This window comes from Phyllostomus discolor, chromosome 1, assembly GCF_004126475.2.
Source record: "Phyllostomus discolor isolate MPI-MPIP mPhyDis1 chromosome 1, mPhyDis1.pri.v3, whole genome shotgun sequence".
NCBI lineage: Eukaryota > Metazoa > Chordata > Mammalia > Chiroptera > Phyllostomidae > Phyllostomus > Phyllostomus discolor.
The window spans coordinates 213,115-226,090 of NC_040903.2; positions in this window are offsets into that span (position 1 = coordinate 213,115).

Sequence of the window (12,976 nt, forward strand, 5' to 3'; positions counted from 1 at the left end):
ACATTTAAATACACAAAAGTGGAGGGAGGTCGGGCGTGTGGACATCACAGCTGGCTGCCCGCCGCTCTGGGGTGATCCCGCTTTTGTAACCGTGTTAACCGGACGAAACCTCAGCAGCAGAAGTACCTATTTTTCTAAGATTTCCTCGTGCAGACTGTTGGCCTGCAGGGCGGTCCCTGGCCCCCGGCCTCCAGTCCACGGCGGCCTGGCCGCGGAGGGGCGGGCGGGGCTGCGCCATGCCACAGCCCTGCGTTTCCAGCGTGAAAGTCAGGGTCGGCTCTCGGTTGGACCCCTGCGGGGTCACAGGTGGAGTTACTGTGAAGTCGTCTCACGCGTGTTGGTGCTGCTGGAACACGGCTGCTCCACGGCCCGTGCCCTCAGCAGCCTGGGACTCACCGGATGGTTTTCATGGAAACAAAATTCAGATAGAGTATATAATATGGAATTTAAGATTTGGGGGGTTAAGAAAGAAAACTTAACTTTATAAAATTATTTATTCTATTTTAAGCCTTCTATCACGTTTTCCCGCCCGTACTCGGTTCCCGCGGCTCAGCTTTAGTTACAGGCATATAAGTGAGACCAGGCGCTCTGCAAGCTTCTCCCCTTCCTTTGCGTGGTCCCCACCTGTCTGTTTCGTTTCCCGGACGAGGAGCGCTGTCGGTGCTTTCAGCTCCCGTGCAGTGGGCTCCGGCGCATCGTTAGACGTCTGTTTCAGTTGTGAGTAGCTTCTTTCCGCGGCATTGGAAGGGAGTGTAGGTGGGATCTCGAAATCTGTACATCCAGCTCTTCGGTTTCTCCTTCCCCATTGCTATGGTGAGAGCGCTGTTCCGGGCCTGTGTGCGGGCCTGTCTGCAGCGTTCACAGTGAGCGGCCGGCGGGCAGCCAAGGGGACCTGCGGCACCGTCCCCGACCAGCCGCGTGACCCCGCAGGCCCTGTCATCCGGGACGTGACCGGGTCGTGTTCCCTGGCCTCAGGGCCCTCCAGAGCGGCCTCGCTGGACGTCCCCGGGGCCCCTCCTGGGTCCTCCCAGCTCTGGGGCGTGGCCACCAGCGGACGAGCGTCTCTGGGTCCAGTGCTCTAGGAACAAGCCAGCTGACTGCCGGGTCGCACATTGGTGCCTGATGTGCTCTCCAACACCGGGGGTGACGGCAGTGCCGGCACCAGAGCCAGCCTCTCTGCTTCCTCAGGAACCCACGCTCGCCCCACCCGGCACCCGCGACCTTCCCGGTGGGCCCTGTCTGTCTGTCTCTAGCGAGGGAGGGCCGGGAGAGCAGACGGGGGAGCACCAGGCCGCACCGCCCAGCAGCCTCAGAGTCCCCCGAGTCACAGGGTGGACTGCAGCGCGACATGCCCTGGGGTGTGTGGAGCCTCCGTGCGGACCTGCCCGGCGCCGCTGGGGGGGCGGGGCAGGGGGGTGAGAAAACCGCGTCTCCCCAGACGGCGCCGGGCTCGGGCGGGAGGGGGTGCCCGGCCTGAGTGCCCCGCCCCCCCCGCGGAGGCTGCCCTGGGTTATGGAGGTGACGATGCAAATACATATTTTTGACTGTTTAATTTGAAAGTTTACATTTTTTATGCTTTGTGTTGGTGTGTAATTTTTGTACTATTGGTGGCTAGTTTTTGTCTAAAATCTTTTTTGGAATATTGCTTAAATGTTTTGATTTTATGACAGTGAAGCTTGTATTCAGTGTTTTGCCAATTAATATTATATGCTTGTAATAAAAGCAAGAGAAAAACTTCACCGAATTTCTCTCAGGCTGGACGTTTATCACCTAAAATGTCTGTAAGAGCCTAAGTGTCCTGAGGAGCCAGGCGCCCACCCGGCGGACCCTCCTGGGTACGTGTCCAGCCTCCGCCCGCTCCGTGTGGCCGCCGGGAGCGTCACCTCGGGGGCAGACCCTCCTCTCACTCGGTCCGGGGCTCGGTGACAGAACTGGCGGGAGAGCGGCGAAGCCCCCGCGGTGCCTGTTGGCCTGGCCGGAGCTCCTCCAGGGCGGAGGCGCGCGCCCGTGAAGCTGCGGGACCCCGTGGGCTGGGCCCCGTGGGCACGCCTGGTGGGCGGGGCTCCACTGCCCCCCCCCCCCGTGGCTTCTGGCAGTGGCCGGACGCAGCAGAAGGTCACGGTCACCTGTGCGGACCTCTGGCCGCCCGGGCGGGCCCCCGGGAGTGCGCTACAGACTCCTGGCGCCTCCCAGGGTGGGCGGCGGAGGAACGGCCCTCGGCGTGGGCACTCTGCGTGGGCCCCGAGGGGCAGGGCGCTGCCTTCCCGCACATGGGAGGACTCGGGTGCACACGCTCCCCGCGGCAGGAACAGCCCCCCGCACACCTGGCACCCCAGGGTTCAGTCAGGTAGACACTCGAAATTAACCATCACAAACCATTTGGAGGGGAAAAGCACTGTGCTCGAAACCTTAATTTTTAAAAAGATTTTTATTTTTTTATTTATTTTTAGAGGGGGAGAAACATCAATGTGTGGTTGCCTCTCTCACGCCCCCTACTGGGGACCTGGCGCACAACCCAGGCGTGTGCCCTGACTGGGGATCGGAACTGGCGACCTTTCAGCTCCCAGGCCAGCACTCAGTCCACTGAGCCACAGCAGCCAGGGCTGAAACCTTAATTTCATAAAATAATGTTTTGTTTTTCAGCTATAGTTAAGGTGCAATATTACTTTCAAGCATACAACACAGTGATTAGGCGTTTGTCTCACTTACGAAGGGACTCCCCCGGAGAAGTCCGGCGCCCACCTGGCACCACTGCTCCACGCCCCTGGGGGCCTGCCACTGCCAGTCTGAGTGCCTCCGTGCCCTCCCCCGTCCTCCGGCTGCCTCACCACCCTCCCCTCTGGCAGCCTTGAAAATGTTTTCTGTGTCTACGAGTTTGTTCCTGTTCTGCTCGGTTATTTATTTATTATTATTATTATTATTATTATTTTCTTTTATTATTTTCTTTTTTTAGAGATTTTATTTGTTTTTAGAGAGGGGAAGGGAGGGAGAAAGAGAGGGAGAGAAACATCAGTGTGTGGTTGCCTCTCATGTGCCCCCCACCAGGGACCTGGCCCGCACACAACCCAGGCATGTGCCATGACTGGGAATTGAACCGGCGACCCCTTGGTTCACAGCCTGTGCTTGATCCACTGAGCTACGCCACCAGGGCTGTTCGGTTATTTTTGTTTTTTAGGTTCCACATGTAAGTGAGACCATATGGTATTTGTCTTTCTCTATCTGACTCCCTCCACTCAGCACAATACCCTCTAGTCCATCCATGTTGCTGCAAAGGGTGAGATTTCCTTTTTCCGTGGCCGAGTCCCACTCCCTTGCACAGGTACACCACTTCCTTACCCACTCGCCTGCCGACGCACACGCAGGCTTCTTCCGTCCGTTGCTGTTGTAAGCAGTGCTGCCGTGTAAACATGCATGCGGATGCGTGTGTCTTCTTGAATGAGTGTTTTGGATTTCTGCAGATAAATACCCAGATGTAGGACTGCTGGGTCCTTCCTGTCTCTTCTTGTAAAGCCTGCTTTGTCTGGTGCAAGTATTGTTATCCCAGCTTCCGTTTGTTCACATTTGCATGAAACCAAATTATTTTCTTTTCCTTTTTTTAATTTACTGATGTGAGAGAGAGAGGAAGAGCAACTTTGATTTGTTGTTGCACTTACTCCTGCATTCATTGGTTGATTCCTGTATGTGCCCTGACGGGGGATCGAACCCTCAACTTCAGCGTTTCAGGATGACGCTCTAACCAGCCAAGCTCCCTGACCAGCGCCCGTTTCCTCGCAGCTGAGTTCTGAGGGTTGTGTGAGCTGTGCGTGCTCTGCTCACAGCTCCCAGGGCGGGTGTGAGGCGTGTGCCTGTCTCCCCCGGCTGTGGCCGGTGTGCCCACTATCCTCACACGCGCCGCCTTGGGCAGAACAAGCGTGTTTGGGGTTGATGGGTCCGGGGGGTCATTCTGTTCTCTTGTGGACCGTGCTTTCGGCGTCACGTCCAGGCTCTTGGCCAGACGCCAGGTCACAAAGGTGTTTTCCTGCTTTCTGGCACATGTGTCACGCTGCCAGGGTTCACACTTCTCTGCGTTCCCGTGGAGTTCACGGGAAGGGGGCGGTTCGGGCCGAGGTCCCCGCTGGCTGAGGAGACTGGCCCTTCTCCGCCGGGCGGCCTCCGCCTGATGGTCTGACCGGAGCGGCCGCATCCGCGTGGGTCTGTTCCTGGACGCGCCGGTCCGGCCACACCGCCTCCTTGCGGCTCTGCTCTGTGGAAAGTGCTGAGATCGGGTCACGCGCTTCACTTCACTTTGCTTTTCTTGGTGGAACCACTTGACCCACCTGAGGTCCTGCACCCTCCCGTGAAAGTTCAGGGTTGTCTTCTCTACCAAGGGTCCCGCTGGCGTCCCTGGAACTTTGGAGAGACGGACTCTGGGGTCTTCCGGTCGGGAGCCTGGTGTGTCCCTGTTTGTTTAGTTCCTCCCTCTCGCCTCCAGCCGTGGTTTCTGCCGCACAGACCACGCACGCTTTTGGTCAGATTCAGACCCAGGTCTATCTTGCCCTCTCTCTTTTTTTCTTTTAAGGAGGCTGTTGTTTTCCCTTTTTTTTTAATTGCTTACATGAAGTAATAAGATGTACTTTTGTGTTATCTTGTGACTGTGTTGTTATAGTCCTAGGTTAGCCTGGCACTTTGTAGATAACCGGGAGGCGTGTGAACTGAACGGGGGGTTATTTCTCCCTGGTAGCGCACTGGCCAGCGCTGCCAGCGCTGAGGGGCGGTGCTGAGAGAGAGGGTGTCCTCACCGCGGCCCCGATCCTGGGGGAAGAGCTTCAGTATTTCACCGAGTGTTACACGTTACCCCGCTCTTACGTTACAGGCCATAGAGCTGCACATTAAAACAGAAAGGTCTGCTTTAGTGTATAATACATTTAAAAAAGACCACTGCCAGCAATGAACAGTTGGAATTTGAAATTTAAAACAAACTATCATTTACATTACTACCAAAAAGAACTGAAATACTTACGTACAAGTCTTACAAAATCTGTAATAGGAAAACTATAAAACTCTAAGGAAAGAAATCAAAAAGGGGCCCTGGCTGGTGTGGCTCTGTGGACTGAGCTCATGCCTGTGAACCAAAGGGTCGCCAGTTCGATTCCCAGTCAAGGCACATGCCTGGGTTGTGGGCCAGGTCCCCAGGAGAGGGCGTGTGAGAGGCAACCACACATTAATGTTTCTCTCCCTCTCTTTCTCCCTTTCCCTCTGTCTAAAAATAAGTAAATCAAATCTTTTAAAAAAATTAAAGGAGCCCTGGCTGGCGTAGCTCAGTGGATTGAGTGTGGGCTGTGAACCAAAGTGTCACAGGTTCGATTCCCAGTCAGGGTGCATGCCTGGGTTGTAGGCCATGACCCCCAGCAACTGCACATTGATGTTTCTCTCTCTCTCTCTCTCTGTCTCCCTCCCTTCTCTCTCTAAAAATAAATAAATAAATAAATAATCTTTTTTAAAAAGTCCAGTTTAAAAAAAAATCAAAGGAGAACGAAATGAACGGAGTGACTCGTGTGCATGCACAGAAGACTCAATACCGTCAAGACATCAGTCCTTCCCAAGCTCATTTCTACCGTCAGTGCAATCCCAGTCCAAGTCCTGGCACGTGACTTTGAACTTTATGTGGCAGCAAAAGACCCAGAACATGACGGACAGGAGCAGAGCAGCGCCTGGCGCCACAGCGCCTGGCACCACAGCCCCCAGACCCGCTGCCAAGGTGCCGCCATCCCCGAGGCTGGGTGGCATTGGTGAGAGAGCAGACCGACCCGGGGGCAGGATAGGTGGAGAGACAGGACTGGACCAGAAGAGCAAAGACAGCACAACAAGGAAAGGGTCGTCTTTGCCATAAATGGTGTTGGAGTCACAATACATCCGAAAAAGAAGAAAGATAAACACAGACCTCATACCCTTCCTCAGTAATGCACTCAAAATGGATTATAGACCTTACTGTAAAGTGCAAAATCATAAAATTCCTAAACGATAATGAGAAAATCTAGATGACCTTGGTTTGGCAATGACTCTTAGATATAACACCAAAAGTGTGAAAGAAAAAACTGGTAAGTTGGTCTTCATTAATGTTAAAAACTTGCCCTGGCTGGTGTGGCTCAGTGGACTGAGCGCCAGCCTATGAACCAAAGGGTCACCAGTTCGATTCCCAGTTGGGGCACAGGCCTAGGCTGCAGGCCAGGCCCACACTTGGGGGTGCATGAGAGGCAGCCACACGATATTTCTCTCCCTCTCTTTCTGCCTCCTTTCCCTTCTGTCTAAATTAAATAAAATCTTTAAATAAATGAAAACATATGCTCTGGGAAAGGCACCATTAAGAAATTAAAAGACAAGCCTCAGACTGGCAGAAAATATTTGCAAATCACTGATAACTGGTAAGGGACTGTTATCCAAAATATACAAAGAACTCTTAAAACTCAACAGTAAGAGCCCTGGCTGGTGTGGCTCAGCGGATTGAGCACCAGCCTGCGAACCAAAGGGTCTTCGGTTCACTTCTTAGGGTACACGCCTGGATTGCGGGCCAGGTCCCCAATCAGGGGCATGCAAGAAGCAACCACACATTGATGTTTCTCTCCCTCTCTCCCTCCCTTCCCCTCACTTTAAAAATAAATAAAATATTTTTTAAAAACTCAACAGTAGGAAAACAACTCCATTAAAATACATGCAGCCCTGGCTGGTGTGGCTCAGTAGTTTAAGTGCTGCCCTGTGAACCAAAGAGTCAACAGTTCGGTTCCCAGTTGGGGCACATACCTGGGTCGTAGGCTGGTTCCCCAGTAGGGGATGCACAAGGGGCAGGCACATATTGATGTTTCTCTCCTTCTCTCCCTTCCCCTCTCTAAAAAATAAATAAAATCTTTTTTAAAAATGTGTGCAGCCCTGGTAGTGTGGCTCAGTGGATTGAGTGCCAGCCTGTGAACCAAAGGGTTGGTGGTTTGATTCCCAGTAGGAGCACATGCCTATGTTGTGGGCTGAGCTCTCCAGCAGGGGGGCATGCAAAAGGCAACCACACACTGATGTTTCTCTCCCTCTCTTCCTCCCTCCCTTCCCCTATCTAAAAACAAATAAAATCTTTAAAAAATGTATGTGCAAAAGACCTGAACAGACACCTCACCAAAGAGGATATACAGATGGCACATAGCATACGAATAAATGCTCAGAATCATGTTATTAGAGTATTGCAAATTATAATAATGAGACACGGATCAGAAGGGCCAACATCCAGAACCCTGACCACAGCAGGTGCAGGCAGGTCGCGTAGCAGAGGATCGCTCGCCCCCTGCTGGTGGCGGTGATGTGGTGCAGCCACGTTGGAAGGCAGTTTGCCTGTTTCTTACCAAACTAAACATACTCATGCAATTGAGCAATGGTGCTCCTTGATATTTATCCAAATAAGGTGAAAGCTTACATCCACACGGACTTTTCACAAACGTTTGAACAGCTTTATTCGTAGTTGTGAAAACCTTGGAAACTACCAAGATGTCCGTCTGCAGGTGACTGGGCTGTGTCGCGTCCAGACAGCGCAGTATCATCATTCAGCGCTAAAAAGATGTGGGCTACCGAACCATGAGAAGACTCGGAGGAGCCGTAAATGCATGTGACTGGGCGACAGAAGCCAGTCACAAAAGGGCCCGTGTGTGATTCCAGCCATGGGACACCCTGGAAAGGGCAAAACTATGAGTTTGGTAAAAAGAGGGGTGTGTGGGAGGACTTGGAAGGGGGAGTGAGCAGGGGGGACACAGAAGGTTTCGGGGCAGTGACGCTGCGGCCCCATGTCAGGGGCCCCTGTCGCTGTGCTTTGTCCAGCCCGTAGGACATACAAGAAAGAGAATAGACCCGAACTGAAGTAGGAGCTTCAGTGAGTGACCGTGTATTCATGTCGGTGTTTAAACTGTAGCACATCAGTGCACGATGTTAATAATAGGAGAGACCACGAGGGGTGAGGGGAGAGGAAAAGTGCGCCCTGTCAATCATAGGGAAATGCAAATAAGCCCAGGTGAGATCCCACTGAGAACCCACTGCAATGGCTGAAGCCTTAAAGACTGTACAGTCTGAACCTTTGCGTCCACCCCAGTACTCACTTGCTGAAACCCTAGGAGGTGGCAAGGCCCTGAATGGGACACAGGGAGGAGACTCGTGTGTGAACCAGGACGGGGCCTCGCCAGACAGCGAATCTGCCGGCACTTTGGCTGAAGACTGGGAGAAGTGCATGTCTGATGTGTAAGCCTCCAGCCTGCGGTGTTTTTACTGAAGCAGCCTGCAGGGACTGAGATGGAGACGAACACCGGTGCCGCTGAGGGCATTCTGCTGGTTCTGCATGTGTTGCTGCTGCGAACACTTTGGAAAGCTTGGAAAAGTCTGGTCATTTCTTCTAAGTCAGAGGTGCCCCCACAAATCCACCCAAGATACTCACCTGGAGAAATGGAAGCAGAAGTCCCTAAGCAGAGCTGCCGGCTCCCCACGCAGCCCCTGCAGGGACTCCACTGGCCACCACAGGTACCAGCACGGGCCAGTGTGGTGAGGTTCGAGCCCCTCCTCTGAGCCCACTTGCGGATTCCTGAGCATCCGGCCCAGCTACTGGGCTTTTGATAAGCCTGCGGCCCACGGTGGCCTGAGGGCCAGGTGGGGCTGGGCCCCCCCGCAGCGGCCAGGCTCCAGTCTCTGAGGGAGCAGGAACCCAGAGCGGGGGTTACTCTGTTTTCCTGGTGGTGAGATGGGGTCATGGGTTTGGGGGAGGAAGAGCACAGGGGCAAAGTGCCTTTGTCAACATGACCTCTCACCGTGTTGACCTTGACCTCCTAGAGGTGGTTTGTCAGCTCCCCCTAGCAGTTCCTCTCGCTGGTTCCCACCTAGCCCCCGCCCCGCCCCCGCCCCGAGGGCCCGCCTCGCTCCAGCTCCTGGAGGGCAGTGTCTACACCAGTTTGTTTTCACGTGTCTGAGCCCCGTCCCAGGTGCAAGTCCCACAGCTCAGGGAAGGGCACGGAACACGGGGACGCGCTCCGTTTCTCTTCCCGCGTCAAGTGCCTCACCCTGGGCCCCGAGAACCCCGCAGCTGACAGAGCCCAACTCTTCGCGGTGGCAATGGGGTGGAGGTGGGGGCGCACCTCCGGAGAAACCCCAGGCCGACCCCAGGCGGACTCCAGGCGGGGCGCAGGGGCTGGGCTGGCGAGCACTGCGGGATCGCGGGTCGGGTGAGGTAGCCAAAAAAAAAAAAGCTGACTTTTTTTTTCTTCTTTCTTTCTGCTCTAAACTGAGTAGTGAACGGTGGTAGGCCAAGGCTTTTCCGCCTCCCTGTAATTTGGAATCCTTCCGCAGGGGAGAAGTCTTCACTCACTGATATCAGAGTGGGCTCGTAGATGTTGGTTCTTCTTTTTTTTTTAATGCATTTTTAAGATTTATTTATTTTTAGACAGAGGGGAAGAGAGGGAGAAAAAGAGGGAGAGAAACATCGCCTCTCACACACCCTCCACCTGGGGGACCCACCCAGCCTGCAATTCAGGCACATGCCCAGACAGGGACTCCAACCAGCAACCGCTTTGCAGGGGCCAGCACTCAATCCACTGAGCCACACCAGCCAGCACCAGCCAGGGCTTTTTTTTTTTTTTTTTTTTTTTAAGAATGGAGAAGAGAGGGATACATTGAGGTGTGCTTGCCTCTGGCATGCCCCCTACGGGGGACCTGGCCCTCAAAAATCCAGGCATGTGCCCTGACCCGGAATCGAACCGCTGACCCAGTGGTGAACGTAGTCTGGCGTTCAGGCCACTGAGCCACACTACACCCGGGTTCTAAGGCGATACTGTTTGTTGCCAAGTTACTCCAACTTGGGCCGCTGGCAGCTTGGGTCACAGCCCATCAGTACCGGCGTGTGCTCCTTGTTTAGCCTCTCTTCGCGACCATCTGTCAGGGAATTTCTCCTGGTGGGTGAGTGCTGATTATCTACTCAGTTATTGAGCTTTATTTCTGGTCACTGTACAAGGAATTCACTGCAGGAGAGAGCACCTGTGCGGCATGTCCAAGCTCCACCTCAGCCCGGAAGTTCCACCTCGCCCAGCCCCTCTTCCCTGGTTCCCTGGCCCCAGGCCTGAGCAGACGGGTGACCAGGGGCCAGGCGGTAGGAGTGAGGGGATGGCGCGTGCCCTCTCCTCCTCCGGCCCCACGGCCAGGGCCTGGAGGTCACGTACGAGCCGCCGATGCTGGCTTCTGACCTTGCAATCCAGGGACCCAGACGCAGAGCACAGGCCTGGCGTCGCGCACGCTCCTGCGGCCGCCCACAGAGCTGATCCACGGGTTTGTTCATAGAGCGCACGCCAGCCTGCAGTTTGCTCACGCACAGCAACACCGGCCTCTCCGAGGAGCTGCGTGCACAGGGCCCTTGGGAGCTGGTGGGTGGAGTGGCGGCAGCTGCACAGCCCGGGGCCTCCTCGCGCCCCGCCGCCAGGCCCCCACCTCTCCAGACCGAGTCCTCGGCTCGCTGCACCCCATGTATCTCATTGGACCCACTCTGTGTTGCAAGGAGATGTGTATTATTTTGTAGAAATCAACTCAGCTTCTGCTCCCAGGCCTCCTGCTCTGGGGTTGGAAGAAATCACCGTGGGCCCTTCCCACCGGCGGGGGCAGGACCCAGGCGCCTTCGGGCCTCGGGCCCCGCCAGCCGCGTGCTCCGAGGCCAGTCCGAGGCAGCGGCAGGACGACCCCACCCAAAGCTGCCGCCCAATCCCAGGACCGCCGCTCAAAGCGCCCCGGCGAGCCCCCGCCCAGGCTCCAGGCCTCCGGACCCGGTCCGCTGCCCAGACCCGTTGGCTCCAAGGAAAACCAGGACCGCCCACTCCGCGCGGCGTCTCCCGGCTCTGATTGGTCAGGCTTCTGTCACGTAACACTCAGAGCCAATCACGGTGGTCTGCCTACTAGACGCTGATTGGCTCATGCTGGTGAGGGCGGGTCCTGAAGGAGCTGCAAGGGGGTGGGGACGCCAGAGACTCCGCCCGGCTCTGCGCGCTTTGCCCGGCCCAGGCCGAGCCCTGTGGCCTCGTCGCAGCGCCGGCTTGAGGGTCGCTGGTCTGGGGTCCTGTCCTGAGTCCCTTCCATCCTCGAGGCCACGCGGATGGAGCCGACACCCAGCCTCGCGGCAGCACGATCCCGTCCCCGGTTGGAGCCAGCCGGGCTCCCGGGGACCCGCCGCCCACAGACGGGAACCAGCTGAGACTGGCGTGGAGCCGTTTCCAGCGGGAACAGGTGGCGCAGACCCAGGGTTCGCCGACCGCGCTGGCCGTGCTAGCGGACAGCAGGGTTCGTCTAGCTGCGGATTAGCAGAACTAGACAAATGGTCCTTAATTGCCAGACCTTTAAAAATCTGTCCTGTCGGCCTGGATGGTTAGCGGCTTGTGGTTGCTTGGGACTCCAGCGGCTCCCCGAGTGCAGGCGTCCTGAGCAGAGCAGCGCCTGGGGCGCCCGGGGACCCGGGAGAGGTCGTCAGAGCCTGCTGGGACCTGCCTGCACAATGGAGGACGTCTCTGGAGAGTGGGCTCTGCTTTGTCACGGTAGTTAAACATCCGGAAAGGAAAGAAACTGCTCCCAGGCAGTGTGGCCTAAAGCAAGCTTCCCGGACAAGGCCGCAGTCAGCTGGAGTCGTGGCCACGCCTCTGAAGCACCCAGGGCAGCTCCTGCCTCGGGCCCTGGCGGGGCTGTCCCTCGGCCTGGAATGTTCTCCCACGGGGCTCCCTCTGTTCACATCGCCAAGACAGCAGCCTCACCATCCTCTCCGTCCCCTCGTCCCAGTTGACATTTTCCATAGAAGAAATCTCCACTTGGCTTTTACATTGGCTTATGAGACCTCAGTTATCCTCAGTGCCTGGAGCTGAGCTGGGCACGTGGCTGGGCTCAGTAAACACCAAGTGTGTGCTTTCCCTGGAGCCCTGGGCCCCAGCACCCGAGGGGTCTGCCCGCCAGTCACTGAGGAGGCGCTGGCCAGGGTTTGGGGCACACCCAAGGTGCTTCGGACCAAGACGGGTCCAGCCGGGCTTAGTCGGGGGAGGCTGAGTGGTGGGTGCCCTGTGACGGGCAGCTGCACTGGGGACGGCCTGCGGAGCCCACAGCGCTGGGTTGGCTGCAGAGACTCGCTGTGAGTTTCGAGTCAGATGAGGAGGGTGAACAGCTGCTTCCCCGGCAGGTGGAAGGTGCACAGGACAGCTCAGCGTCCTTGGAGCTGGGAGCCACCCCCCACCCCACCCCACCCCACCCTAGCTGGAACGGGGGCAGATGCTTCCCTCTCCACCCAGACCCCTCCCCACCCAGCATTTGGGGCTGGGGGAGGGCCTGTGGCTGGCTCCCTGGGATCCCTTGGGGCACAGTGTGTGGGCGGGGGTACCGGGGGCGAGGGGGGATGAGTGTGGCCTTTCTCCTCACTGAGACAGGACACTCCCTGTGTTCTCCCAGCCGGCAGTGAGAAAAGTCCCCAGAGACCCAGACTCCCCACTCCTGGAGAAAACCCCCCAGAAGTGGAAGTCTAACACCCTTTTGGGGGGCTCAAGTAGCTACAGCACTGTGGGGTGGGCTTGGGCACGGGAGGGACAGCAGGGCTGTTCTCTGACCAGGTTTGGGTTCCCCCGGTAAGCAGGTCCCACTAGCACCTCAACCACCTTGGCCCGGAAAGGGCAGGCATCCCCTGTGGGATGGGGGACCCAGGGCGGCAGTGGGGCACCAAGGCCCCCAGCGTACACAGGAGAGGGGCACCTACCACAGGACAGACTAGAGGCAGGCCCCTCAGGGCAGTGCAGGAAGGCTGGTGTGTGGCCAGCAGCTGGGACCCGCACCCCTAGGGCTGGAGTAGCTGTGAGGAAGGAACAGCCTGGGAAGGGTCTTGGAGATCGGGCGGCTGGAGCTCACTCTGGCTGGGGCCGCCTTAGTGAAGGGGAGTCGGGATCAGGGTGGTGGGGAGATCCTGCTGCTGCCCCAG